Source organism: Pituophis catenifer, unplaced genomic scaffold (assembly GCF_029215685.1).
Source record: "Pituophis catenifer annectens isolate HBS135680 unplaced genomic scaffold, rPitCat1.0.hap2 SCAF_9, whole genome shotgun sequence".
Lineage (NCBI taxonomy): Eukaryota > Metazoa > Chordata > Lepidosauria > Squamata > Colubridae > Pituophis > Pituophis catenifer.
The window spans coordinates 29,929,864-29,940,369 of record NW_027256889.1 but is presented as its reverse complement, the minus strand read 5'-3'; positions in this window follow the sequence as shown (position 1 = coordinate 29,940,369).

Sequence of the window (10,506 nt, the reverse complement as noted above, 5' to 3'; positions counted from 1 at the left end):
TATTGCAACGCGCTCTACATGGGGTTACCCTTGAAGAGTGTTTGGAGACTACAGTTGGTCCAGAATACAGCTGCGTGAGCTGTTGTGGGTACAGCTAGGTACACCCACATTACACCAATTCTCCGCGAGCTGCACTGGCTCCCTATTGGTCTCCGGGCACAATTCAAGGTGTTGGTTATTACCTTTAAAGCCCTACATGGCTCAGGGCCAGGTTATCTTCGAGACCGCCTTCTCCCGCATAGCTCCCAGTGACCGGTAAGATCCCACAGAGTTGGTCTCCTCCGGGTCCCGTCAGCTAAACAATGCCGGCTGGCGGGTCCGCGGGGGAGGGCCTTCTCTGTGGCTGGCCCAGCTCTCTGGAACCAGTTACCTCCTGAGATCCGGACTACCCCCACCCTATTGGCCTTCCGGAAAGCAGTGAAGACCTGGCTTTTCCGGCAGGCCTGGGGCCGTTGATCTCACTGTTGCAATCTTGCAAGATCTGGCCATGAATGGTGTGCATGGGCTTTTAATGTTTTTAAATGTTTTTAAATAATTTTTCTATGTTCATTGTTCGCATTATTTTTGCTGTAAGACGCCCAGAGTCCCTTTGGAATTGGGTGGCATAGAAATGCGATAAATTAAATTAAATTAAATAATTAAATTAAATTAAATTAAATTAAATTAAATTAAATTAAATAATTAAATTAAATTAAATTAAATTAAATTAAATTAAATTAAATTAAATTAAAAAATTAAATTAAATTATTAAATTAAATTAAATTAAATTAAAAAATTAAATTAAATTAAATTAAATTAAATAATTAAATTAAATTAAATTAAATTAAATTAAATTAAATTAAATTAAATAATTAAATTAAATTAAATTATTAAATTAAATTAAATTAAATTAAATTAAATTAAATTAAATTAAATTAAATTAAATAATTAAATTAAATTAAATTAAATTAAATTAAATTAAATTAAATTAAATTAAATTAAATTATTAAATTAAATTAAATTAAATTAAATTAAATTAAATTAAATTATTAAATGAGTGGCCTGGTGGACAGGTCTCACTATTGGCCAAGTTAGCTGCCTAGGCAGTTGTACTTTATCCTTTACTATCCACCAGCCATCTTTCCACTGACCCTCTGTTTCTAACTTGTCTCTACCATCGTACAAGGGAGGAAGGTAATCAATAGGTTCTTCTGGAATTAATGCAACTGCACAAGTTGTGGTCTCTGGGCCCATGGCAGCCTGTTTAGCCCAATAGTCCGCTACCTTATTGCCGCTAGAGACTGGACCGGAGCCAGTTTGATGTCCATGGCAAAGGATGGTTGCAATGGCTTTAGGTAGGTGAATAGCTTCCTTCAAATCTTCCAGAAGGGGTTTCATCTTTAAAGCTTTTCCATCAGCTCCTACAAGGTGGCGTGGGTATGTGCAGCTAAAAAGACATATCAGCTCTCAGTATACATTACATACTCGGCCTTCAGCTAAATAGCACACTTCTATGAGAGCCATCAGCTGTTCAGCTGCTTCTGCAGGCATGTGTGAAGGAAGCCATATCTGAAGCAATGGTCCATCTTCTGTCACTACATGGGGTGTGTCTTCTTCGGGCCACGGTAAAAAGCAGAGTTTAAAAGCTGGCATCTGGATAATTGAACATTTTCTTGCTCTACTATAATACTCACATATTGGGAAATCCTATTGAATGTTGCCCAAGCAGGAAGCTTTTGTTCTAATAGGGTCTGAACCGCATGGAGTGTGAAAAAGTGGAGAGGGGCTCCAAGAATAATTTTCTGTGATTCTGCAGTCAGGACAGCTGTAGCTGTGGCTGCACACAGGCCATCCTTTAACAGCATTATCCAGGCCTTTTGGCAAGTGGGCCACTGGGACCACCTTTTGTAGCAAGACTCCCACAGCACAGCCTTTTTGTTCTGTGAGGTACAAGTCAAATCCTTGGGACTGATCTGGTAGAACCAAACAAGCTGCTCTCACTAGACTTCCCCTTAAGGTCTTCCAAGCTCCCCTGTCCACTCCCAAGCCATATCCTTTTGGGTCAGTTGGTACAATGGTTTAGCTATTACAGAATAGAGGGGGATCCAAAATCTGGCATATCCTGTAATACCTAAGAAGGACCTAAGTTGTTTCACATTGGTTGGCACTGGCAGGGCCATCGGTGCTTGGAGTCTGCTTTCATGTAAACGTCGAGTTCCTTTGTCCAGCACATAACCTAAATAGTTTACAGTTTACTTAGTCCATTGGATTTTCTTTTGGGACACTGTGTATCCTTTTTTTAGCCAGATGATTCAGTAACTCAATTGATTTTTCTTCCAACTGTTGTTCATTTTTGGCTGCCAATAACAAATCATCTACATATTGTAAAAGCGTTGTGGGTGGAGCATCAAAGTCTTTTAAATCTGCAGAAAGGGCAACAGCAAAGGCTGTAGGGCTGTTTCTATATCCCTGGGGTAATCTAGTCCAGAGGTCACCAACCGGTGGTCCATGGACCACTGGTGATCCGCAAGAAAATTTTGGTGGTCCGCAGCACACCCGAGCTGCTCCGGGATGACCAATGGCCAGTCCTGTGACTAGAGCTCTGGAATATGGGACCAGCCAGGCAGCTCATGGTAGGGCTGGAAATCTCCACCGTAGAGGGAGCTACCTTCAACTTGCAACTTTGCAGGAAGGAGTAACACAGCCCTCACCGGCTGGAACGAGGTAATGGTGCAAGGGGAGGGGGGATGGCAGCGCAGGTGGGCCAAAGCAACGGGTGTCAGCAACCCGCAGCTCTTTCTTCCCCCTGCTGTGGCTTCCTGTCAGCTTAACCCACCACTGGCTGTCCCCGCCCCTTGCCCTCCCAGTCATTCCTCACCTGGCCTGAAAAGGGGGGCTTTTTATCAGGTTTGCCTGATCTACCAGTTGCGTCCCTTTCTGGACCGGGACTCCTTGTGCACAGTCACTCATGTCCTCGTCACCTCCCGTCTGGACTACTGTAACACTCTCTACATGGGGCTCCCCTTGAAGAGCACCCGGAGGCTCCAGCTGGACCAGAATGCAGCTGCGCAGGTGATTATGGGGGCGACTTGATGCTCCCATGTAACACCACTCCTGCACGAGCTGCACTGGCTCCCGGTAGTCCTCCAGGTGCAATTCAAGGTGTTGGTTGCCATCTTTAAAGCACTCCATGGCTTATGATCCGGGTACTTATGAGCCCGCCTTCTGCCACCGATAGCCTCCCATCAACCAGTACGCTCCCACAGAGAGGGACTCCTCAGGGTGCCGTCGGTCAAACAATGTCGACTGGCGACCCCCAGGGGGAGGGCCTTCTCTGTGGGGGCACCTGCTCTCTGGAATGAGCTGCCCCCGGAGATTCGTCGGATCCCCGACCTTCGCACCTTTTGCCACGCCCTCAAAACGCTCTTGTTTCACCAAACAGGGCTGGCCTCAATGCTATTTTAATGGGTGGTTTCTATTTTAGCTCTTTCGGCCAAATTATTTAATATTTTTAAATTGTCTTTTAACTTTCATATAGTTGTGGGTTTTATTTTTGGCTGTATACCACCCTGAGTCCTTCGGGAGAAGGGTGGTATAAAAATTTAATAATAAATAAATAAATAAATAAATAAATAAATAAATAAATAAATAATAAAATGTTTTGGACTGGGAGCGAAGCTTCATCTGTTGCTGGGTCTTGCAGGCGTTTCTTCCAGCCCTTGTTGGTGCTCCGTGCAGCTCGGTCTCTCGGGGAGACATGTGACTTCCTCTCAGCCCTGAGACAATGGCCCGGCCCGGCCACTTTTCCCTGCCCCTGCTGTTGGTGCCTCCATGGCCCACTGCTCTTGCAGCGCAGTTAAATTTAGTGCGCTTCACAATGGAGAGAGAGCAGGTCATGCATCCAGCACCAACAAAGGCCAAAGAAGCCCACAAGACCCAGAGAGCGCAGGAGAATCAGAAAGAGAGAAAGAGGGTGGGAAAGATGAGAGAGAAAGAGAAAGGGGGGAGAGACAGAAAGGGGGAGAAAAATAGAAAGGGGGAGAAGGGGAAGAGATGGGAGAGAGGGTGGGGAGAGAAGGGAGAGAAAGAGAAAGGGAGAGAGATGAGAGAGAAAGGGAGAGAGATGAGGAAGAGAGTGAAAAAGAAAAAGGAGAGATGAGGGGGAGAGATGAGAGAGAAAGGGAGAGCAAAAGGGGGAGAGAAGGAGGGGAGAGATGAGAGAAAGGGATGGATGGAGAGAGAGGGGAGAAATGAGAGAAGGGGGGAGAGAGAGAAGGGGAGAGAGAAAGAGGGGGGAGAGAGTGCCTGAAGGACCCCATCCCGTCACTGGGAGTCCAGGCGCTTCAGCAAGCGGCGTGCTGGATTCGTATTAGTGGTCCGCAGGATTTAAAATTATGAATTTAGTAGTCCCTGAGGTCCGAAAGGTTAATGACCTCTGATCTAGTCCATGTCAGTTGACAGCAACGTCTATTATCTGGATCGGACTATTCGAAAGCAAAGTAATCTTGGCACTGTGGCCAAGGGGATACAGAAAAAGGCATCATTTAGGTCTATTACGGTGTACCACACTTGGCAGTGTAAGGACTGGCCACTACAGGGTGTAAAGCTTGAATCCTGTAGTTGGTCTCTTTCAAATCCTGGACCGCCCTCCAAGTCCTGTCTGGTTTTGGGACTGGAAAAATTGGGGTAGACCACGGAGACTGAGTCTCTCTAAGAATGACCAAATTCAAAAAGGTTTGAATATGTTCTTTTGTGCCAATGCAAGCCTCCCTTTTTATTGGATATTGCTTTATTGACATGGGGGCTGCATCATGTTTCAGTTTTGCCAAATGAGGGACAGCAAATTTAGCATATCCAAGCTTTCCCTGGTACCACACAGAAGGGTTAATGTCTGAAGGTGACTTAAAATTCTGCAGACTCAGAAAACACAAATATGCTTGATCAGGGGAAATTTAGCTGTACTCCCTCAGGAGTACTCCAAGTTTTCCTAATAGATCCCTTCCTAACAAGTTAATAGGGCATTGGGGCAGAATGAGAAATGAATGGGTCACATTGGGACCTTGGATTCCTTTGACTTCCAAGCATCTACTCTGGCAGTTTCCATTCTCCCTGTAACACCTACAGTGGGGATACTTTGAGTGGCTAGGCATGGCACAGTAGGGTCATTCAGAACATTGTAGGTTGCCCTGGTGTCGACAAGAAAAGATTGAAATTTCCCTCAAATCCTCTTGAGTTCCATCAGTATACTTCTTGTCTTGCCGTCATCTGCCTTTGGGGAGGGCTGGGATCGAGGCCATCGCTGTTGGAATTGTCGATTGGGCTGAGGACTTTGGTGATTTAGTGGACATTCATTCTTCCAATGCCCCATCGGTCTGCATTGGGCACATTGGTTTTCTTCAAACTCCCAAAATATTGGCTTGGAGGTCCTTTCATTACAGTCACAAGGACATTACAGTCCTTGTGACTGTAATGCCACTGCTAGAAGGGTGGCCTGTTTCTTCATCTTTTTATCTTCCTTTTCTTCCTCTTTTTTCTCTCATTGGGAGTAGACTGTAAAAGTTGTCTGTATCAGGAGTTCCAAATTTTGTGTAGTTGGGGCATCTAATCTTTGGAGTTTCTTCCTGATATCAGGGGCACTTTGTCCCACAAAAGTCATTTTCAGAATTGTTTCAGTGGAGCTTTTGGGTCTGTGAAGTGCCGAAAGCCATATTTCAAACGGATTAAAAAGTCAGTTGGGCTTTCTTTTGGGTCTTGCATAATGTGGTGTACCCGATGAAAATTTACAGTTTTTGGTACTCCTTTCTTGAGACCCAGAATAATGGCTTCCTGAGCCTCCCTCAGAACTTCCATGCCTATAGGGTCATTGGCATTGATTACAAAGGCTGGAGACAATAAATCTGCAACCTGAGGCCAGTGTCCCAACGGAGGATTGTTAATGGTTTCCCTTTTGGCTTTATAACGTTTTTCTGCAGCCTGCAAAACTTGCCGCTTGTCTTCCGGGCCCAAGAAGGCAGCAAGCGAAGTATGCAGGTTGGGCACTGTTGGTCTGTGGATTGCCACAATTCCCTGGACCAGTTCTACATATGATTGAAGGGCTTCTCTATATGGGGGCATTCCCCTTTGCCAATTAAACAGGTGGTAAAGGGAATGTGAATGTATGCAAGGTGGTTTCCCATCAACGGGAAGACCCATCAAGTCTTCCATAAAGTATTCCTCTTCTATTGTGAGAAGGGCTTCACAATTCCCCTCCCTTTTTATTTGTGTCCGTTGCTTCTTCGCTGGACTGAGGAAGAGGTGAAGGGACTGGAAATAATGCTGCTAGAACAGGAACACAGAACATGGAATAATAGCGTTGGAAGGGACCTAGTCCAACCCCAGGTCAAGCAGGACAGTCTCTTGAAAATATCCAGTGATAGAACAGTGATGGCTAACCTTTTTGCCATCGCATGCCAGGAGAGGGGGGGATGGGGGAGCTTCGCGTGTGCACATGCCCACACCCATAATTCTATGTGCCCTGCCCTGCGCATGCGCACACAACCCCCGCTCCCTCCCCCCACTTCTGGCACGCGATGGTCCGGTAGGCCTGTTTTCTTTCTCACCTGGCTCCAGATCCTCTCTATGCATCTGGGAAGGGCGAAAACAGCCTTTCCCACTCCCTCAGAGACCCTCCGGAGGCCTGAAATGGCCAATTTTCCAATTCCTGATGGGACAGGAAGTGATGTTTTTTGCTGTCCCCAGCCTCCAGAGCCTCTCTAGGAGTCCCATTGCTTCTTGTTCTACCCTCAGGTGCTTTGGAGAATACTTTGACTCCCTCTTCTTTGTGGCAACCCCTGAGATATTGGAACACTATCATGACTCCCCTAGTCTTTCTTTTCATTAAACTAGACATACTCAGTTCCTGCAACCATTCTTCATATGTTTTAGCCTCCAGTCCCCTAATCATCTTTGTTGCTCTTCTCTGCACTCTTTCTAGAGTCTCAACATTTTTTTAAATCGTGGCGACCAAAACTGAATGCAATATTCCAAGTGTGGCCTTACCAAGGCATTATAAAGTGGTATTAACAGTTCACGTGATCTTGATTCTATCCCTCTGTTTATGCAGCCCTACCACCAATTCTGAGATACAGCTTGGTCTAACTCCTCAGGGAAAGCTAAGATCTGAAAATTGAGTGTGTTTTGGGCTTCCCAGTCCCTGGGGAACATGAATATGTGTTCTTTTTTTTAAATCTGAGCTGTATCAAAAGTGACGTTTTCTGGCTGAATTGAGTCCTACTGCCAATTCTGAGATACTAACTAGTCAAGAAAAGCTCGGAGCTGAAAATTGAGTGTGTTTTGGGTTTTCCAGACCCTGGGGAACATGAATATGCATTTCTTTTCCAAATCTGAGCTCTGTGTCAAAAGTGAAGATTTCTCACTGAATTGAGTCCTACCGCCAATTCTGAGATACGCCTTTCTCTTCAGGAAAAGCTTGGACCTGAAAATTGTGTGTATTTTGGGCTTCCAAGACCCTGGGGAACATGAATATGTGTTTTTTTCCCAAATCTGAGCTCTGTGTCAAAAGTGAAGATTTCTGGCTGAATTGAATCCTACCGTCAATTCTGAGATACACCTTCGTCTAACTCATCAAGAAAAGCTCGGAGCTGAAAATTGAGTGTTTTGGGTTTTCCAGACCCTGAGGAATATGAATATGTGTTTCTTTTCCAAATCTGAGCTATGCATCAAAAGTGTTCTGGCTGAAATGAATCCTACCACCAATTCTGAGATACACCTTTGCCTCACTCCTCAGGGAAAGATCAAATCTGAAAATTGAGTGTGTCTTGGACTTTCCAGACCCTGGGGAACATAAATGTGTTTCTTTAGCAAATCTGAACTTTGTGTTAAAAGTGACGTTTTCTGTCTGCATTGAGTCCTACTGCCAATTCAGAGATACAGTGTCAGGTATGCCTCCTTTCAGTACTCAAGAAAGAAAACCCCCGACTTCATTTTCATAGAGAAAGGTACTTTTACTGAATATGAACTGAATGCAACCAAAGAAAAGCAAGGTCTAAGGCAATAGGCACGAAAATCACATAAAGGAAGCATCCTTAAAACCCTCCCTTAATGGTCCAGTCAGGATTATCCATTTAAATTGCTTAATTTAATTGCTGTTTAAATTGCCCAGCCTGGATTGATGGGGTTTTGATTTTTAATGTATTTTAATATGCGTTTAATATGTATTTTAACATGTTTCTTACTTGGATTGAGATTGTATATCTTAATTGTTGTGAGTCGCCCTGAGTCCTATGGAGATAGGGCGGCATATAAATCTAATTAAAATAAATAAATAAATAAATAAATAAATTATTTAATCCACATTCCCCCAAGGGGTCATGTGCGGTGCAGCTTCCAATGGCTCCATCCTTTTGGTATGGGAGAACGATTGACCTTGACTGGTTATCAGCACGCCTCCCAGCTGCAGAGAAACATTGAGGAAAACTTTCTCCAATTTACTCCACCAGCTCACTTCCCCCCTCCCAAATATCCAGACAGTTCCCCCCTCCCCCCGTTACAATGGCAGCCGAGCAAGCAATATAAAGGCGGAGGCTGACATACAGCTTTGTCTCACTCCTCAGGGAAAGCTCAGATCTGAAAATTGAGTGTGTCTTGGACTTTCCAGACCCTGGGGAACATGAGTATGTGTTTCTTTTCCAAATCTGAACTCTGTCACAAAAGTGAAGTTTTCTGACTAAATTGAGACCTATAGACAAATCTGTGATACCGCTTGGTCTAACTCCTCAGGGAAAGCTCAGAACTGGAAATTGAGTGTGTTTTGCGCTTTCCAGACCCTGGGGAACATTAATATGTGTATCTTTTCCAAATCTGAGCTATCTATCAAAAGTGTTCTGGCTGAATTGAGCCCTACCGCCAATTCTGAGATACAGTTTGGTCTAAATCCTCAGGAAAAGCTCAGATCTGAAAATTGAGTGTGTTTTGGGCTTTCCAGAAACTGAGGAATATGAATATGTGTTTCTTTTCCAAATCTGAGCTATGTACGAAAAGTGTTCTGGCTGAATTGAATCCTACCGCCAAATCTGAGATGCGCCTTTGTCTAACTCCTTAGGGAAAGCTCGGAGCTGAAAATTGAGTGTTTTTGCCCCCCCCCATGGGGGATAAATAAGACTTTAATGATCAATCTGAGTGCAGGGCCTTTTTCCCTCACTCCTTCTGTGCAGTGGGGCATCCAATTCACATGCATTGCTGCACTCTAGCACTGAAATTGAACCAAGAGAAGAGGCTGGTGGCAATGGAGAAAGTTGTTCTTCCATTCCAACCTTCTGCTTAACTTACCTAGAACCTAGTTATTCTTCACTGGTTCATTTTTATTTTTTTTTGTTAAAGCCCTTTTGTTCATGTGGGCAGAATGGGACTTTTCGCCTCCACCAGATGCTCATGCCTTCACCCTCCAGCCCTCCAGCCACAGCGAGCATTCAGACTCAGCAGAACCTCTGCCGATGTTTCTCTGACACCAATGGACCTCTGGCTCTCCACCTCTTCCATCCCCCCATCACAGGTGCTTCCCTGAGGGATCATTGTACTCCACTGATTTGCCTCAAAGACAAGCCAACATGCCTGCCAGCAGCCAATCGGGGCTCCGAGGGGTGGGCCTCTGCTAAACCATTGAGGCGCTGGCCAGTGGCACTGGCCAGTGGGGCAATGGTAGCAGGATGCTTGGTCCAGGGTCGGGCCTTCTGTGAAGGCGCTGGGCAGGCAGTGGCATTCTCTCTCCCCCCTTCTCCCTCTTTCTCTCTCACAGACACACACACTCCACTGCAGGATCGGGCAGGCAATCCTTTTCTGTGGGGAGGGTCACACGTATACACACACAAACACTAATGCAGTCCTTCCTCCAGCACCTTCACAGAGGGCCCGTGTCAGAGTGTTGCTTGTTGTCTTTACAATCACCAACCACTAACAAATCACGATGCACAACTACTCTGACTCTGGTGCAAGCTCTCACTGGGTTTCTCTTCTCTCTGATTTCTCTAGTCACTCTGGCCTTCTCTCTGGACTGGGCCCATAACCTATCAGAGTGCATACAGTGTGACTATTTTGAGACAACTCAGGAGCAAAATACAGTAAACAGAGATTTGTCTTTCAAATAGTGGTTTATATACAAGGAATACATACTAGGCAAAGTCAGGCAATCAATCACCAACTACAGCACAGAAGCACACATGGAGAGAGATATACGCCCTAACAGGGCCTCTTATATTACAGCCTCTTAAAGCAGTAGCAGTCAAATAACCCTGCTGACTCATTGCTACCACTGCATCATTGTTACAGCGTTACAGTATTACATTACAGCAGCTGGTCAGCTATCATCATTAAGCTGACAGCCCAACCCTGGGCCAAGCATCCTGTTACAATGATTCCTCAGCGAAGCACCCATGATGGAGCGACAAAGGACATGGAAGGCCAGGGGTCCGTCAACATTGGAGAAACACCAGCAAGGGGTTCAACTGAGTCTGAATGCTCGCTGTGAATTGG